At 38.6% G+C, this 18,398-nt stretch overlaps 1 protein-coding gene across 2 annotated transcripts in view; it reads left to right on the forward strand.

The window, feature by feature from the left end:
- The first annotated feature begins 1,566 nt into the window (after positions 1–1,566).
- LOC124131641 (solute carrier organic anion transporter family member 5A1-like) overlaps positions 1,567–18,398 on the forward strand; it is a 63,703-nt gene continuing 46,871 nt past the window's right edge. The window contains exon 1 of one of the 2 annotated variants that reach the window (XM_046495050.2): positions 1,567–1,668. The gene's annotated coding sequence lies outside the window, so the exon portion shown is untranslated. The other variant, XM_046495049.2, reaches the window with a different exon arrangement.

The raw sequence follows: 18,398 nt of genomic DNA on the forward strand, positions 1-18,398 counted from the left end.
ACCTGGTAGCCAGCCATGAGGGCGCTTGCTGTAAAAGAAACCCCACAAATTAGAAACCCTATCAAAACTAAAAATCTCTATGAATTGTGTCTCATAAAAAAGATCAGGTCACCAGTTTGTGCCGTCTTTTCTTGTAAAAGCAAACAAAAACGCAAGTAAAACAAAAATGTTCAATGTGAGGTTGAAAAAATGGGACAGAGGTGTAAAAACATCATCAGTTGCCTTAATCATTCTAAAGTATTTCATATACAAAATCGAAAGTTAAATTTCCCTGAAGCATATATACTATCAATACCTAGTTAAGTATATTCATTGACACGTTTTTATTTATGAAAGAATCAATATATGAAACTAATTAGCTTTGACGATGACGTCACTAGGAGGCTGCTAAACAAAGCACCGCTCCCCAGGGGCTCGATGGTGTTGGCAACTTTGGTCAACCGAAGTATGACGTAAATCCGTTAATATGTGCAAGCATGGGTCAACCGAAATTAATTTGGGTCATACCTTACATGGTCAACGAGGGATCATCACCAGGGTCGTGCAGGGTGTTGAAATCGAACACGGACAATGTTCATGCGCAGACCAATATCACAGCTATTCTCTGTCTGTCTGCTAACTGACGCAGCATTAATTAAGGACAAACCGGACTAAACACTGCATGAGGAGCCCTGCAGATAGAGATCGGGACTTCGTTTGTGTCTACACGTTTGCATATATATTATAACAGGTTCCTGTTAATTGGATTAGTCTCGAAAGTTCGAAAATCAAATGATTTATAGGCTACAGTGTCAGGTACCAAAAGTACATGAGATAATATATCACATTTCTTATAGTAGGTTCATCTAATCAGAGAATGCTGGATGACAATGCTATTGTACAGTTTTCAGATTTAGAAACTATTGTCTACAGTTAAAATATTCACTGTTTGCAAATAAATATTAGATGATTGATTGTTGGTTGGTTTGTTGTCGAACGCCGCACTCGGTAATATTCCAGCTATATGACGGCTGTCTGAAAACTAACCAAGTCTGGACCAGACAATCCAGTGTTTGATATCATGAGGACCAATCCACGCAATTGGTATACGGACCCCCCGATGATATAAATATTTCAAGATTTGTTACTGTCGTTACATTTGAATTACCTTTTAGATTTGAATTTAAATCGTAGCCTTTTACGAAATAATACATGTTTTGCCTTACTGTATATATATAGTGACTGAGTGAGTATGGTTTTACGCCGCTTTTAGCAATATTCCAGCAATATCACGGCGGGGGATACCAGAAATGGGCTTCACACATTGTACCCAATGTGGAATCGGGGAATCGAACCCAGTTCTTCCGCGTGACGAGCGTACGCTTTACTACTAGGCTACCCCACCGCCCACAAGCCAAATAGTGTCACAATATTAACTATCGGGAGCTGAGTACAAAATGTATTGAACGGTAAAATGGTATGCATTGCAGAATCGCCAAATCATAACCTTTTTGTTTTCCCGCTAGAAATTTACCCTTCGCTGTAATAAAGCCGACCAATCAGATTCATGTATTCCATTCTGCTCAACGGAAATAACAAATACGGCATGGCTGCCGTGTACAGAATGACAGCTTGCTCTCCATTCACGTTTTGGTAGAAAAGCTTGATGTGAAGGACAAGACTGCTTCGGTAAGTATTCAAGTGTTCCCATAGACAACAGGAAGTGAAACACGCATACAGTAACATTTTCTGGAAGTTCTACTTCCGCGGGAGGTGGAAATATCGACACTCACTCGAGATGACGTAGACTGCGTGAGCAACTCGCTGGAGGAAGTGTTTTGTTTACCATCTGAGACCACCTGTGAACTCGGGAAGTGCGATTTCTCTGTTGCCTCTTTGTTCCCGAAGCGAGGTTAAGCTGGATTTAGAGTTTTTTACAGTTAAAGAAAGTTATTTCATACAACGCTGAAGACTACATGAGACTATATATCCAAATAAGCTAATAGGCTATAGCTTGTTCAGCTGTCAATCGAACATAAAGATCAGGTAGGTTAAGTATGCAACTTCTGTGTCTATGCCGTCCATAAAGGTATGCATGATATATCTATAAACTCGAATAAGGTATCTTGGTATATTTACATTATATATCTTAATTGCATGTTGGTGAGTTGTCCTGACAGCTACCATCCACTAAACATTCTGATCACTTGATGAATCATCGTCTTCATATAAGATGACATTTTTATTGATTAGCCACTTCAAACCTTATGTCGTAATGGTTTTGCAGCACCTTTAATTTATATTTTAAGATAATTTCACTGTGGAATTATGTTGGATGTTGATTTTGAGATAATTACCCATCCATCTAATTGTCAATATAGACTGTTTTGCAATGTTTCATATATCATCGCATGATTCAACAAGTAAATGCATGGTAAGGATATTTGTCATATACCAGCTGAGTGCTCCTGAGTTTTATTACTGCAGTTTCATATGAAAATGTTATGGTGAATGTTGGCTAAAATCATATCTGATTGCATGATGATGGATGTTTACAATTAGGTCTAGACATTTTAATTAGGTATAGTGCCTTGCTTTCGATCAAGAGATTGCCTCTATATAATTAGGGTAAAATTCTGCTAGATTGATCATGAGCAGACGAGAAAAGTTGGAATAACCTGACACCGACTTGCTGGGTATGTTGTTTGAGAGGCAGCTGTCCCCCACACCCTTCTTCCTCCCTCCCGCAGTGTGTAAATAAGTCTTTGTATGTGTAATTGGTATCTTAAATTCAGTCATGCAGATTAGGCATCTGACCCCTTACCCCTATCAACATGCTGCAGCTATAGGTATCACATTACCGCTGACTGCATTGTGGACAGTGATAACTAATTTAGGACAACAGGTTTATTTCAATGTAGTTATCTCACTCAACTTTAGTCAGATCGTGATTTGGTCAAAGGCCGGTTTTGTTCTGTCAGCAGTTAACTCCAAGAAGATAATAGGTGACAATGTGGGTGTATCACAAGACTTGACCTGATCTATCCAAGCCTGAGGTTATCAGGTGCTGTCATTAGTGGTGTTAACAAGGTATTGTAACTTGCCTCGTGCCCTTCATATGTGTCTTTTTGTTGCAGCATACAGTGTGCTATGCACTCATTCCATGTGTTGAATTAATCACATGCAGTTGATATACCTGCATATGTTATGAGATGGGTTATTGATGGATCATGTCTTGTTTCACAAATCGTTATTTATCATCACCCAGATCATAGTAGGTTAATTAGGGACTTGCTCCGAGGTATTTGTCTTGCATCCCATAATACCAAAGTCATTATTCATGTTTTAGCTTAAACAGCTAACTCAGCATAAAATCTGACAACCTCGGGAAAAAATCATTAAACCCCCACAGGTGACCAAAAATATATAATGTTTATTTCAACAATATTCAAATGTCAATTTCAAATGTTAAAATGATGATCTGAAGGAAGTTACAGTGTAACTCAAATTGCATCTCAATGTAATGTCAAGTGTATCTGGTTACTGGGGGTATGGTTGGAGAATGGCAGGATGTGCAGGAGACTGGTGTACAGTCTACACTGCTTCTTTCTAATCGTGAGCTAGTTAAGTTGATTTAGCACTGCATTGCTCTGCACAGGTTTAGGGTGGTGGGGTAGCCTAGTAGTTAAAGCGTTCACTCATAACGCCTAAGTCCCAAGTTTGATTCAACACATGGGTACAATGTATGAAGCCCATTTCTGGTGTCCCCTGCAGTGATATTTGCTGGAATATTGTTTAAAGCAGCATAAAACCATTGTCACTCTGCAAAGGGAAAATTTCAGGTCAGCATTTGTAATTGCAGACATGCAATTTTTCAGTCTAAAGTCGTAATTCCTTCGTTCTGTAAAATAGTTATAAAGTTTTATGGGTTTATTTTTCACTTCTTCATTTGTTCTCGGTGCATACATTTCTATGTGTTATTGTGGTCTTGTTACCTATTAATTTGTCAATCAGTGTTTAAGATGTTGCAATGACGTCAAGGCTGACAACGCCATACTCATAATGGTAATAGCCCTAAATTTATAAATAAAAAATTTGGGGAGTGGTTAGGTTCAACTTAAAAAATGGTAGCCAAAGAGTCTTGAGGTCTGGAGGTTAGATGAGCTGGAATAGGGTTTAAAGTTGCATTCAAGATTTATTGCACTTATATGGTGAACTTTCGAGTGTGGCTGCTTGTACTAGTCTGGATAGCCTCGCTCCAAAGCTGTACAGAATAATAAGTCCATGGGAGTATTGTCTTTCTATCCTTATGACATGCAAGTCCAGATAAGCAGACATTACATAAAAACCTTTATTGGGACAATTTGTTCTTATTTTGAATATAATCTTGAAATTATGATTAAAACTAATAATTATTGCCTTAGAGACTTGTGTAAATCTATGGTCTGGAATAATGCTGGTTTTATAGTACTCGCCCTCTCAGATACCATGCTGCAGCTTAACATGGACACCCCACTCATAAACAGTATACAGACACTGATCCGACCAGGTCTTGTTTTAGCCCCTTAAGGGGCGGTCGGGTAGCCTAGTAGTTAAAGCGTTCGCTCGTCACGCTGAAGACCCAGGTTCGATTCCCGACATGGGTACAATGTTTGAAGCCGAGCACCAGTCAAGGTAGCATGTACCATCTTTAAACATCTTATGGTATGACATGGCTGGGGATCCAACCACAGACCTTTCCTCTCTCCAGGCAGACGCTCTATCCGCTAGACCATGGAGGCGGTCGAAGGTCTCTAGGAGCCCCCTTGATTTCTAAGTGATACTCCAAGATTTAGTGTACATTAGACAGCTGATCATGACTGATTAATAAATGTGCTACTATTAGTCATAAGGTATATCGACCACCCACACAACCTTCAAGATATTTCACAAGCCTTAAGTTCAAGTATTTATTAGGTTGTTGCTGAAAAACACCCTTGTAGTTATGTCTAGAAATGTTCTTTGAGGTATGTTTGTTATGGAAACCATGTGAACTGATGCCATCTAAATCAATAGATGAACGGGGCCATGTTGCACAAAGCGATCTTAGTGCAATGACTGCCATAAGCCTTTGTTAAAGTATGGGAGGTACGATCACCTTAGCACTAAAATAGCTTTGTGTAACAGGGCCCAGAGTGTTATAAAAACTGATGTCACATGACTGTAGCTCACCTGGATATATAGTCAACAGCCACTTGACAAAGGTGACACTGCTACTTGCTAGGGATGGGTATTGGAGTTTTAAAGTGTATCACAATATTTTACAATGTGCAAGGCCGTATGGCAATACGTATCACAATATTTTGTAAAATTCTAAATTTTGAATTCAGAAGCAGTTTGAAACACCGCTTTAGGAATTGAAGTTCATTAACATGATTAATGGAACAAAACAAGATGCTGGTGCAACATAATGTTTACTCATACAATAAATAGGCATGGATGCACGTTCCGGATTCACGATTTGGGTATTTGGCAAGTGTATAACATTAAACACAGGATAAAAATTGCCATTTGAAATAACCTGATATATCGAGCATTTAAAAATGATATTGTGATACGTATCGTGGATAGAGTGAACCTCAGTATACCAATATACCGGTAATACCACGCACACTTACCACTGGTACCATTTTGTTAAAAATCTTTTCTGGACTCTATAGTACCCTACAGCAACTGTCTCGTAACTATCTGTTTCCATCAGCATACAGCGGTAGAATCATATCATGCACACTAAGGTACACACACATTCTACAATGTGACGATTACAGCTGTGCACTGCCATCATGGTAATGAGAGGAAAAGTATTTAATCACTAATACGGTTGAATATGAAACACAACTATTTCGCAGTACTATTGTTATGGTTAACAGATGGCTAATAAAAATAATAAGTGATGTTGCATAATGACAAATGTAATTTAAGTGGTGTCAGTTTTCTACTATGTCCTGAAATGAAGTATGCTTGAAAAGACATGAACATTTATGATTGTGTTGCTTTCAGATGTCCTAATAAATGCATATGGAATTTAAAGCGGTTAAAGGGCAAGTTCACACGGAAATGAACCAATTTTTCTTGTACTTTTTCCACATTAAAAGTGTTAACATAGAAGTGTCATAGACAAAAATATAAAAACATCAAATTTAATTAACATATTTTTTGCATTAAAACGATTTATATTTTTCACATTTACCAAGTGTTCTATTTCCATAACAAAAACACCATGGCTTATGCCCCTTGCAATATGACGTCATTGGTGCCAATTGATAAACATTATGACGTCATCATGCTTTGTTAGAGCCGCTTCACGTGGTGTAGGTACAGTTTTGTGATTCTAGCGTCTCAGATGCCAGCCAGAATTGTGTTATGATGAGTCACCACTGCGCCGAGTGTGTCGTAGACCATGTTGTTTTACCGCAAACTGGTCCTTGATATCTTTTGCGTTGAGAATAGACAGGGACCCAGTTGAATTGGCACCAATTACGTCATAATCTAAGGGGGATAACTCAGGCCTATTTCGCTCGTAAAACGAAGGCTTCATAACAGCATATCATTTTAACACTATTGTGAGCTTCCTACTTTCACTGTGAAAAAAAAATGAGTGTATATTTTCAAACACAGATACTAACTAATTCTAAAATTGCGTTTTGTTTAGAAAAAGAAAGAAAGTGATTTTTGCATGTACACTTCCCCTTTAACATGATGTATCAAAATAACAGTGAGAAAAACCTGTTGCTAATTCGTTGCAGTCCCCATTATTTGTTTCTGACATATTTATATCGAGTGACTGTGTCTGGGTCACATCCTTCCCCTTCCATCACTTATAAAAGTTCATGTAGACATGGATTTATATATAACATTTTATATTGTATGAGAGGATATATATTACAAATGGGAGACATAATAAAAATAATTTATTTTATTATTAATTTGTTTCTTTTCCAGTTGTTTTTCAGCATGTTTCAGTAGGGGCCTTGGGCCTCTGAAACGAAAAATAAAAAATGTGTGGCCTTATGTTTGTCAGTGAAACTCTTGTTTGATTTTTTTAAACATTGATACAAAAAAGTTTTTGGTGCAGTATGCTATCAGTTTATTGGCAGGATAACAGCAAAGAAACAAGTTTCTAAGAAAAAAATATATTCCATTTCAACAATATTTACAGACGGCGGATTTCCGTAAAGCAATTAGTGTGGCCTAATTTCTATTATCCCTCTGTCCGTCTTGGCAAGGATTACTATGGTTACAGCAGTAATCACCAGCAGAAAAACAATGTCAATAAAATACAGGTTTGTGGTATTCCATTTCCTGGAATTGAATGTTACCATGCACTGAGGCGTGGTGATTCTAAGATTTTGACATCCATGCTGATTGGGTGATTTTGTTAATTAATAATGAAGTAATGGTGACCAAACCAATCACAGCCTTCTTAACACGGATGTAAATCTTCATTACACATCATGAAGGTGGAATAACTGTTGAGAGAATAGAAATTGTCCTTGGCCTGCTATGGGAGAATGTCATGCTTTATGTAGCCTCTCAGAGTCCCTTAGCCATAGTATTTCCCCTTCCGCCCAGCCCTTACTGTAATGCTCCAGCCTGAAATGAAGCAAGTCTAGATTTTCCACAGGTTAAGTTAAGTTCTGAATCTCCTATCTCACTAGGGCTCGGTTTCAATTTTATAGGAGTTGTTTGTGTCTATATAAATTATATATTTTCAGAGACTAAGCTTTCGCTTAGCCATTTTGGTGAGTGTCCTTATCTTTTATTATCAGGGCTGGTAAGTGTTATGTGACCTACCACTGCTGCAATGGCATTTGTTGAACATTTTTGTTTAGCTGCATGGGAGAGGATAATGAAACATTCTTTATATTTCATCACTGTGGAGGTATGTATATTCTGGTTCTGTTGAGACATGTTTAAAGTTAAAGTGCAAGTATCATGAAAAATAGGAATACATTTTTCTTACATCATTATGTAGCCAGTATGATGTATAATACTATGGCCGAGAATAAAAGTGTGAAAACATACATTTAGCACTGTTGCTCTTTATAAAAAGTATGTATTTTGAGGCCTGTATTTGTCACAACCCAAACGAATCTTGAAAACGCTGCAAAGGAACATGGCTTTATTAGCAAGTCCAGTTAGGCGTGCAAGCTGATTGGGTATTACCACCAGCCGGGTACAGAACATACGCAGTCATTTAGTTGTCGGGAGACCTGTGCTGTATGTATAATACTGGTAAGGATTCCATGCACGTCACACGTATGGCTAGTAGGGTCGTGTCAAGTAACCTTGATGAAACATGAATCATATCATTTTATCATTGTTCCTTTTCAATATTAGGGGCAAGGGTTGCACCCACCCCCTTTCCTGCAATCTCTGCTGTTATAAACATTGATTGATCTTTGGAGCCAATTAGTGATACTGTAAATCTTGAAATTAACGCGAGCGTGAATTAAATGTGAAAAATGCAAGTGGTCTTGGCTCGCATTATTAAACATCGCATTTATATCAACAATAAGACATTTTGGATAGCAGAAATACCAACTTAGACATACACTGGAAACAAACAACTATGTATTCCACATCACCGTTTATTGAGCAGCACTTGTAACAAGTATATAAACAATGCCATTCAGACACTAATTACATCCTGTGAATTGTTACAACTGGGGTCAAGACACTAACACGTCATCACTGATCACACCTGCAAGTCCAGACAGACGCCACCCATGCAACACTGTGTCTTTGTTCTTTGCAACTGAGTCAAAGGCCGACACGAGCCAGCGCGCATGCATGTCCTGACAGAGGACATTTTATTTAGATAACATATCCACTGATGCTTGAGAGGAGGGTGTGTTGAATTCATATTGAGTCGCATTTTTGGCCAGGGGCCAGCGTTCGCATTCTTTAGGAGACGCATTAATTTCGCGATTTACAGTAATTGACCAGAACAGTAATTATCTGACCTCCAGTCAATCACCTCCAGCAACGTGTAACTTGCATGATGTATGCCAGCAGTCAGTCGAGGTATCAGAAAACACTCCGCCATGTGGGTAGTGTAGTGTAACACGTTGGCCATTGACACTGGTTCACAGCCTGTGACATGTCGCTTCATCTTTGTAGTGCTATTTCAAGACTGCAACGGGATAATGTGATCAGGCCCCCGTTCCACAATGCGATCTTAGCGCTAAGACTGTCATAAGTCTATCTTAAAGTATGGGAGTTATGATCGTCTTATGGCTACGATCGCTTTGAGGAACGGGACCCTGGAGAATATATACTAAACAAACAAACTAATCTGTGTTATGCAATCACTTGTAATCCATGCATAGAAGATGGGAATCATCCTCATTATTTTCGTCACTATTGTTGGTCACAGGTAGCAGTTCACTTGTACATCTTCCAAAATCACCAATACATCTTCCAAGATACATTCACATTCCTGGATAACTCGAAAACTATTGTCACTGTCAGAGTCGAACATATCGTCACGTTGTGATCAGGATACCCAAACAGAAACAAAGTAAGTACTATCGATGCTTCATCATTTTATACACAAATCAGCGAATATTTTAAACACAAAGCAGTCTCACAACAAAATAAATGAAAGTACCTTAACGCGAACAATAAACGCAATTGAAGAAGTATAGTATGTTTCTCATAAGTTTTCTCACCGAATAGTGATCTCAATTTATGATGTAAATGGCATTTGTCACTTTTATGTTGGAAGAAAGAGGGGTTTTTTTTTCAACCTTTTAATCCCATTCATATGAAGTAAAGTACAGTGTGCAAATGATCATTGTTTAATTGTGGATAGGAGAATGCCTAAGAGTTAAAATGGGTGAAGAAACTGTTTTCTTTCCGACCATGACTGTGAACAGAGGCTTGCCTGCTAGAGTGTGAACGGAGGCTTGCCTGCTAGAGTGCGAACGGAGGCTTGCCTGCTAGAGTGCGAACGGAGGCTTGCCTGCTGGAGTGCGAACGGAGGCTTGCCTGCTAGAGTGCGAACGGAGGCTTGCCTGCTAGAGTGCGAACGGAGGCTTGCCTGCTAGAATGTGAACTGAGGGGAGGGCTTGTGTGGTCAAGTGTGTAATGTTAGAGGTAGCTTGTGCAATTAAAGGTGTAATTTTAAAGGTAATGTCCTCCAAAAAGACCATATATGGAGCCTCTGTATATAAAGGCTTCACCTCTGCTGTATTTTCGTTTCAGCCTTTGAAATTGATAGACAGGACAAAAGTGCACATAAGACTTATTTACATGCCGTTTTGATGTTGTCAATACAATATTTCCATTGACAATGTTGCGATCTATCCAAATCTGCAAAGTTACATATACCCATTAAACTTGCACTCTAACATGAACATGTTGAGTTGATTGAGGCAAGAAGTACTTGTATTGGTAGTGATTTCAATTATATAAAGCAATATAATTATCAATCCTTAAAGTTGGTTTAATCCCTGTAATATACTGCTGACAGTAAGTGTTAGTCAGTGAATTAGAATATGCTGTCTTGGTAATGACTATCTTTGAGCAAATTATGAGTTGCATATCTGTTAGTTTAGGTTCCTGAGTGTATGAAATTTGGATAGGAGAATATTTAATGGATTTCTACAGAGTTTTTTTGGTCTTTTTGTCCATGTCAGCAGTGCTAGAGAAGGGATTTCAAGGTAGTTTGATTTGAGATTATGTTTCTCATTGTGAGATGTTGCCAGGTGATTAGCACCTGTGTGGAAAGTAAGGGAGATAACTAGAAACAACACATGCCATGTGGGTACAATGTGTTGTGGGGTTTACAGCGTAGTTCGACTGGTTGCTGTTTTACTAAACAGAAACTTCCTGTAGTCGCTCTGACAGTAGCAAATACAGTGAACATATTGAAGGCCATTATTTTGAGGCTGTACATGTACAAACGTTGCCTCTGTGTTTGGCCTGTTTGTCTATGCCTGGAATATTATTCCATTTGTCTTTTGGCATGTGAAAATGTCCTGTGCAGATTTAAGGAAATGTTGTTTTTGCTATTACCAAAATACTATTCCCAACATGTTTTCATGTGTGTGAAAAATGAGTGCCTGACTGGGCTGACTCATGTGAGATCACTGGACAAACAATAAACAATGTTTATTGGAAACATTTTGATTACACTTATTATGTTTTGTGATAATACATCCTTTTTGGTCCCCTCCCTTGTTTCTCTCTAGACTATGAAGCCATGTTAGTTGGGAACCCCTGCCTCCGGGCACAATGATCCAAGGTAGTAGAAGACATGTTTTTCATGATAGGCACTTTTGTGTTGGTTGTTTGCCTATTTGGTTGTTGTTGAACACCACTTTCAGTAAGTTTTAAAGTATGTGTCAGTGGCTTGTAAACTAGACACACCAGTGATTGGTATCGTTAGCCATGTTGTGGTGGTATGATGGTACCCAATCAACTAGGTCACTAGTCTGACCACCCAGTCCCTTTAGTGACCTCACAATGAGGAGAGTAACGATATATCGAACTACTACAATTGTTTGCCCTACGATAGTTCAATAGCGATAGGAATTTTAAAAATGCCAGCAGTACTGTCAATCGTATGCATAACAATCGATAGTTTCAATAATTGGAGTTAGTTACAAATAATATGCATATTTATGTTACCCAAATTTCAAACCTGCCTGTGTGTTTGGTTAACAAGGATTACGACAACTTCAAATTAGAGTTACTACCCTTTGGTTTGAGTAGCAACAGAGAGGAAAATGGCCGTCTTTCAGAATGTCAGCAATTCTTTATTGATTTCAATTATATAAAGCAGAATAATTATCACGCCTTAAAGTTGGTTTAATACTGTCGCAAAACTATTGCAATACAACCGCAATAGGGAAAATAGACCCCTACTCACAACCATCATAAGATATTAGGAACTGTCTAACCCTGAATCTCCATAATATGATGTCATTGGTTAAATCTATACATAGCTAAAGCACCTTTCATGTCAAATACCTTTGTATACATACAGACTTAGAGAAAAAAATGTCGAAGGTGACTTCACATCATCTGAGTGGAGGCGGGTGGTCAAAGTATTCACTTGTTCACCTGGGTTTGATTCCCCACATTGGGATAACGTATCATGCCCATTCCTGGTGACCCCTGCAGTCATATTGCTGGAATATTACAATGTGCCGTCTAACGGGATCGAATGGTCAGGCTTGCTGACTTGGTTGATGCATGTCATCATATCCCAATTGCGTGGATCGATGGTCATGATGTCAATCACTGGATTGTCTGGTCCAGTCTCTATTATTTACAGACTGCCGTCATATAGCTGGAATATTGCTGAGTGTGGCGTTTAACAACAAACTATCAATGTACAGTTGGAAAATTGCTGAGTGGCGGTAAATAATAAACGATCTATGTACAGTTGGAATATTGCTGAGTGGCGGTAAATAACAACCGATCAATGTACAGTTGGAATATTGCTGAGTGGCGTTAAATAACAACCGATCTATGTACAGTTGGAATATTGCTGAGTGGCGGTAAATAACAACCGATCTATGTACAGTTGGAATATTGCTGAGTGGCGGTAAATAACAACCGATCAATGTACAGTTGGAATATTGCTGAGTGGCGGTAAATAACAACCGATCAATGTACAGTTGGAATATTGCTGAGTGGCGTTAAATAACAACCGATCAATGTACAGTTGCAATATTGCTGAGTGGCATTAAACAACAAACGATCAATGTACCGTTGGAATATTGCTGAGTGGCATTAAACAACAAACGATCAATGTACAGTTGGAATATTGCTGAGTGGCATTAAACAACCAACAACAACAATAACAACAACCATGAGCAGTATAATACCTTATATCCAGGGATAGACACAGTCACTAGTACGTTAGTTCAAGACTAGGGAAATCAAGAGGGAATACGAAAATCTAGTATGTTACATAAACCACTAATCCGAAATGAGCAGCAGACTAGTGGGATTTGACAATGGTGTCTACCGCTATGATATTTGGGTTACATTCCTTGTGGATGTTTGAGAACAACTCGATACAAAGTAAAGCAGCTCAGCGAACATTGAAACAGAAATTATGAAGAGAATTGGGAAAATATTTCAGAAGTCCAAGTTGTTTGGTTTGTTGTTTGTTTTGGTGTTGAGTTGGCGCCATGTGCATGAATTAGCAGCCCACAGGACGTGGCTGTTTTGAGGCCAGTAGCCAGACAGTCTGGTATTTGTCCTCGCAGTGTGGACCGGACTTTCTGCAGTGCATGTTGCAGTATTCTGGGGCCTTGATACATGACTGGAGTGTGTTTGATCAAATTTTTATAACTTTGACAACAGTAAACAGTCATCAACCAAATTTCACCCTGTCTTCTAACATGTGGACACATCAGTGGGGATATGTGGCCTGTGCATGAGAAGGTCCAGATGCATGTTGGGGGATGGGACAACACTCGACATCTGGTACACGGTTACCTCACAAATCAAACATTATTCATAAAGAATTAATAGCATTTTTGTGTGTTGCTGTTATGTTAAGCCAACATGGTCAGTAATAAGAAGTTACAGTTTTTATTAGTAGTAATAATTAGACATTTGATTGTTCTTCAACTCTTATGTCTAAAAAGGGCGTGAGTTAAAATATTACGTCAAATCGGCTTTTTTTTTAAGCCATATAGCGATGAGAACCAGTTGATATATATACAGTTGATTCATGAATACAAAGTTCTATTTAGAAATTTTTTTGTCAAACATGTTTTGGCATAACAATATTATCTACTACTGTTTAATACAGGGGCTATAAGCCACCAGTAACCAATGCTTGGCCACCTTGCTGGGGATCATGGGGACTTAAAAAGTCTAAAAAGAATTCACGAAATAATAATATGGCTAACTTGACTTTTTTGGACTTGTTTTTAGGACATTTACAAAGACATTTTTGAGATCCTGGATAATACTGATGGATACCCAATATGTATGTGATAAATGTACATTTTGCAGTGAATTCTATTTTGGTCCAACATGTTCAACACCATCATCGGTTTGATCAACATGAATTACTCAGAATCTAGATGTTAAAAAAGGGAAGTTTAAATAATTGTGATAAGTATGCAAATATGTCGGCATCAGCCGCCATATTAGGAATCGCATTTGGAGCCATTACTCAACAGTTTTGCAAATATGTTACTGGGTAGATCAATGTACTGTTTGTGAACTGTGTTTTGTGTGCAAATGGCGTACTGTATGGACATGATGTAGTTGTATAGGAGTTCTCGTTTGGTGTTCCAGGGCAAAAAAATTCCAAGCATCATTTACTCTAAGAGCTGAATAAATAGAAGCGGCTGGTTTAAATCGGTGATCATTCATTTCATTGTTTTTACTTAAAATGTTTTTACTTAAACATTTGTGCGACCCATAACTTGAAAACTATCCTGCTGGATTCTTTTCAAATTTATTATTTCCATACTAATAGAAGAGGTTCAGTGCAGAGTTTGAATTTGATTTTGATATGTGGGTTTTCTGAGAAAATGAGAATGTTTCCATGTTTTGAACTCAGGAAGTCTTTTTTCTTCTTTAATATTTGTGCGACCTATAACTTGAGAACGACTACATGGATTCTTTTCAGATTTAAGGAACACTTTCGATACTATTAGAAGAGGTTCACTGCAAAGTTTGATTGTGATGTGTGTGTTTTCTGAATAATTTTTTCCCCCCATGTTTTGAACTTAGAATGTTTTTATTTCAACATTTGTGTGACCTATAACTTGAGAACTACTAAATGGATTCTTTTCCAATTGGGGTCACAGTTTCTTTACCAATAGGAGAGGTTCACTGCTCAGTTTGATTTCGATAAGTCGATTTTCTGAGAAAATGTTGTTTTTTTTTGTGTGTTTTGAACTTAGAAATATGTTGGAGTCAGAGCCCTGTTTACTTTTTGCCTTGTTTGCCAATGTTTTACATGCTGCTGTGATATTGCTTGAATATTCCTCTCTGCAGTTTAATTCTTAGGTTTATTTTGCAAATGCATTTTGTGTGCAAGTACTTGGTGTACATTTACCCCTCCTTGTAAGGTTGGTTCTACTTTCAATAACCCTGGTTAATTATGGTGACCATCTTATCTGATTATATATGGGCTGTGCTCCAGTGTCTTGCTGTGTAAGGCAAAACCTGGTGTATATCACAGTGTATCCCCCGGGCCTGTTCAAGTCGTTCACCAGGGCATGGTATATTTAACCAACACACTGTTCTCTTGTGGGCCTCAACTGTTGTCCTGCTTTCTGGTCACATGGGCTCGTAGCCAGACAAGTTTGCTAGTCCTGGTAAAGATGAAGGAAATGATTATTTAATTACATTTTTTATTAGTTACTTTATAATACAAAATAAAATGAAAAACAGAAACATTTCAGCTTATTATTTTATCTTATCATAATCTGACGTCTTTGTAGGCCTGTGATCATAAAGAGAGGCTGGAGTCTTTATGGTCTATCTATACTTTCTAATTTACCATGTACAGGAGCTTGAGAGAGTTGCTTTCAATACAACCCTTTTTTTCAAAGATTTGTTTAGAATTTCAAGGCCAAAGCCACATAGGACATCATAATATTACAAGTGCAGACTTGGAGCAAGGCTAATGATGGTCCTTCATACAGTGCAGAAGAAACTGACTCATAAGTCACCAGTCCTTCTTTTATGTGAAAACCTTGCTCTGTTAAATCTAATCCTATGTATGTCTGAGTTGTAGGACTTGTGACATTCTCCTACACTTTCCTGCTTATAAATGTTGTTGTCATGTGGAAAGTGGTATGGTGAGTTTTGTGTTTTGAAGAGTTACAAGTCTCCACTAATGACAGTGTTGCATGGACAGGGGGAGTCATAAGTAACTGTAATTAATGGCTGGATGAAATTAGCCCTGAAATTCTTGTTATTCACTATGAGATTGAAATAGCAATGGGTCTACATTCATCTATCCCTTCGTTTCAAGACCTTTGTTACGTAGAAAGTACAATATTTAAATAGGGAACATACTAGAACCCTGTTTCTATCGAACATGTCATTGGGTTATTCCAATTATTAATAATAATAATATTATTATATCTATCATTATTATTATGATGGTGTTATCAGTTGCCACTGACTGTTTTTCTTGGTGATCATGTTGATTCTGTCACATCTGCTGTTGCTCGCTGCAGTTTGACCTTTTGGTCTAAAAACCCCACGTCATGATAGATGTGACATGAATGGACATGGTAGATGTCTATCATAAAATATTTACTGGACAGAAACTTTAGGAATGTATTGATACAAATGTTTAATGTAAAATTTGTTATGCATGAAACCCTCATTAGTTGTAAGGCTGAATATGTATGTTTTGATCGTATCATGACATTTCTGTCATGTTTATTGACATAATTTTTTTACATGTATCTGATGTGTACTGCAAATCGAAAATTAATTAAAGAAAGAAATTTAAAATGCTTATGCTTGTCATTGCTGGTCTATTACACATTTTCCTAGGTTAAGCGAAAAAAAAGTTTTGATTAACTATGCCTTTCATTTCTATGAATTTATTTATAAGGAGTTTTCAGTTCTGTGTGATTTTTCAGTTTTGTAGGAGTTTGTTAGCATGGTTAGGAGTACTGTAAGTCCATGGACAATATCCTCAACATGATCAACACATATCCACCTGTTTTAGCATGCTATAGTGCTTCCAGTCTTCTATGTCGACACAAGTTGCTGTGCAGAGCTGCATGCCTTAGGTGCATCTGGGTTCAAATTCTGATTTACCTTGATCATATTCCTTGTTTTGTCAGCACTGAACCCGTGCTTGTGGGTTTCACTAAAGTAGTCAAGTCTTACCCATGCATCACTTTGGTCTTTCCTCCCACATCAGTCGCGCACACAGTCATATTTACAGCAATACCGTTCAAAGCGACAGTAGACCAAACTCACTGACTGTACCCACCCATGAAAGATATGGGTTGGACTAGGTCATCAGCAACCCATGCTTGTTGTAAGAGACGACTAAGGGGATCAGGTGGTCAGATTTGCTGACTTGGTTTATGTATGACATTGTATCCCTATTGCGTGGATGTATGTTCATGATATCAATCACTAGATTGTTTTGTCTAGACTCGATTATTTTGAGACCGCCGTCACAGCTGGAATATTGCTGAGTGGCGTTAAGCAACAAGCAAACACACACTCACTCTACCATGTCGACTGATGTATGAACATTAAACAACACAGTTGGTTGTCTGTTTTTTCAGTGGATGTTTGCTAAGTGCTTGTGTACACTCAGATTGATTTGATGACCTGTATATAGAACACTGAAGTAATGACCTGTTGTTTTATAGAACAGTTAATGTGTATGGGTCACTGAGCAGATTCAGGAGATGGACAGTGGTGTGGGGATTAGGTGGCCAAAATGGCTGCAAAAAGTGAATGGTATTATCCCAGAAAAGTAAACTGTCAAAATGTACTTGTTCAAAGTCAAAGAAGTTTCTCTGATTGTTAACAACAGAAGGGATACTTGACATGTTTCTGAGAACAATTAGTCTGACACTGATATTAAACATTTCCCTCATTGCCTTTTGCGATAACACCTTCAACAGTGATATTGGGAAGATTATGGTGGTGATGATTGTTCAGCTTATTACTGAGTTCAGCACAGTCGGTGAGCTACCACTCTGCTAGTCAGATAGTGAGCTACCATTCTGCTAGTCAGATAGTGAGCTACCATTCTGCTAGTCAGATAGTGAGCTACTACTCTGCTAGTCGGACCCAGCCAGTGAGCTACCACTCTGCTTGTCAGATAGTGAGCTACCACTCTGCTAGTCAGACACAGCCAGTGAGCTACAACTCTGCTAGTCAGACACAGCCAGTGAGCTACCACTCTGCTAGTCAGACACAGCCAGTGAGCTACCACTCTGCTAGTCAGACACAGCCAGTGTGCTACCACTCTGCTAGTCAGACACAGCCAGTGAGCTACCGCTCTGCTAGTCAGACAGTGAGCTACCACTCTGCTTGTCAGATAGTGAGCTACCACTCTGCTAGTCAGACACAGTCAGTGAGCTACCGCTCTGCTAGTCAGACAGTGAGCTACCACTCTGCTAGTCAGACACAGCCAGTGTGCTACCACTCTGCTTGTCAGATAGTGAGCTACCACTCTGCTAGTCAGACACAGCAAGTGAGCTACAACTCTGCTAGTCAGACACAGCCAGTGAGCTACCACTCTGCTAGTCAGACACAGCAAGTGAGCTACAACTCTGCTAGTCAGACACAGCCAGTGAGCTACCACTCTGCTAGTCAGACACAGCCAGTGAGCTACCACTCTGCTAGTCAGACACAGCCAGTGTGCTACCACTCTGCTAGTCAGACAGTGAGCTACCACTCTG

This window comes from Haliotis rufescens, unplaced genomic scaffold (genome assembly GCF_023055435.1).
Source record: "Haliotis rufescens isolate VD_foot unplaced genomic scaffold, xgHalRufe1.0.p SCAF_1, whole genome shotgun sequence".
NCBI lineage: Eukaryota > Metazoa > Mollusca > Gastropoda > Lepetellida > Haliotidae > Haliotis > Haliotis rufescens.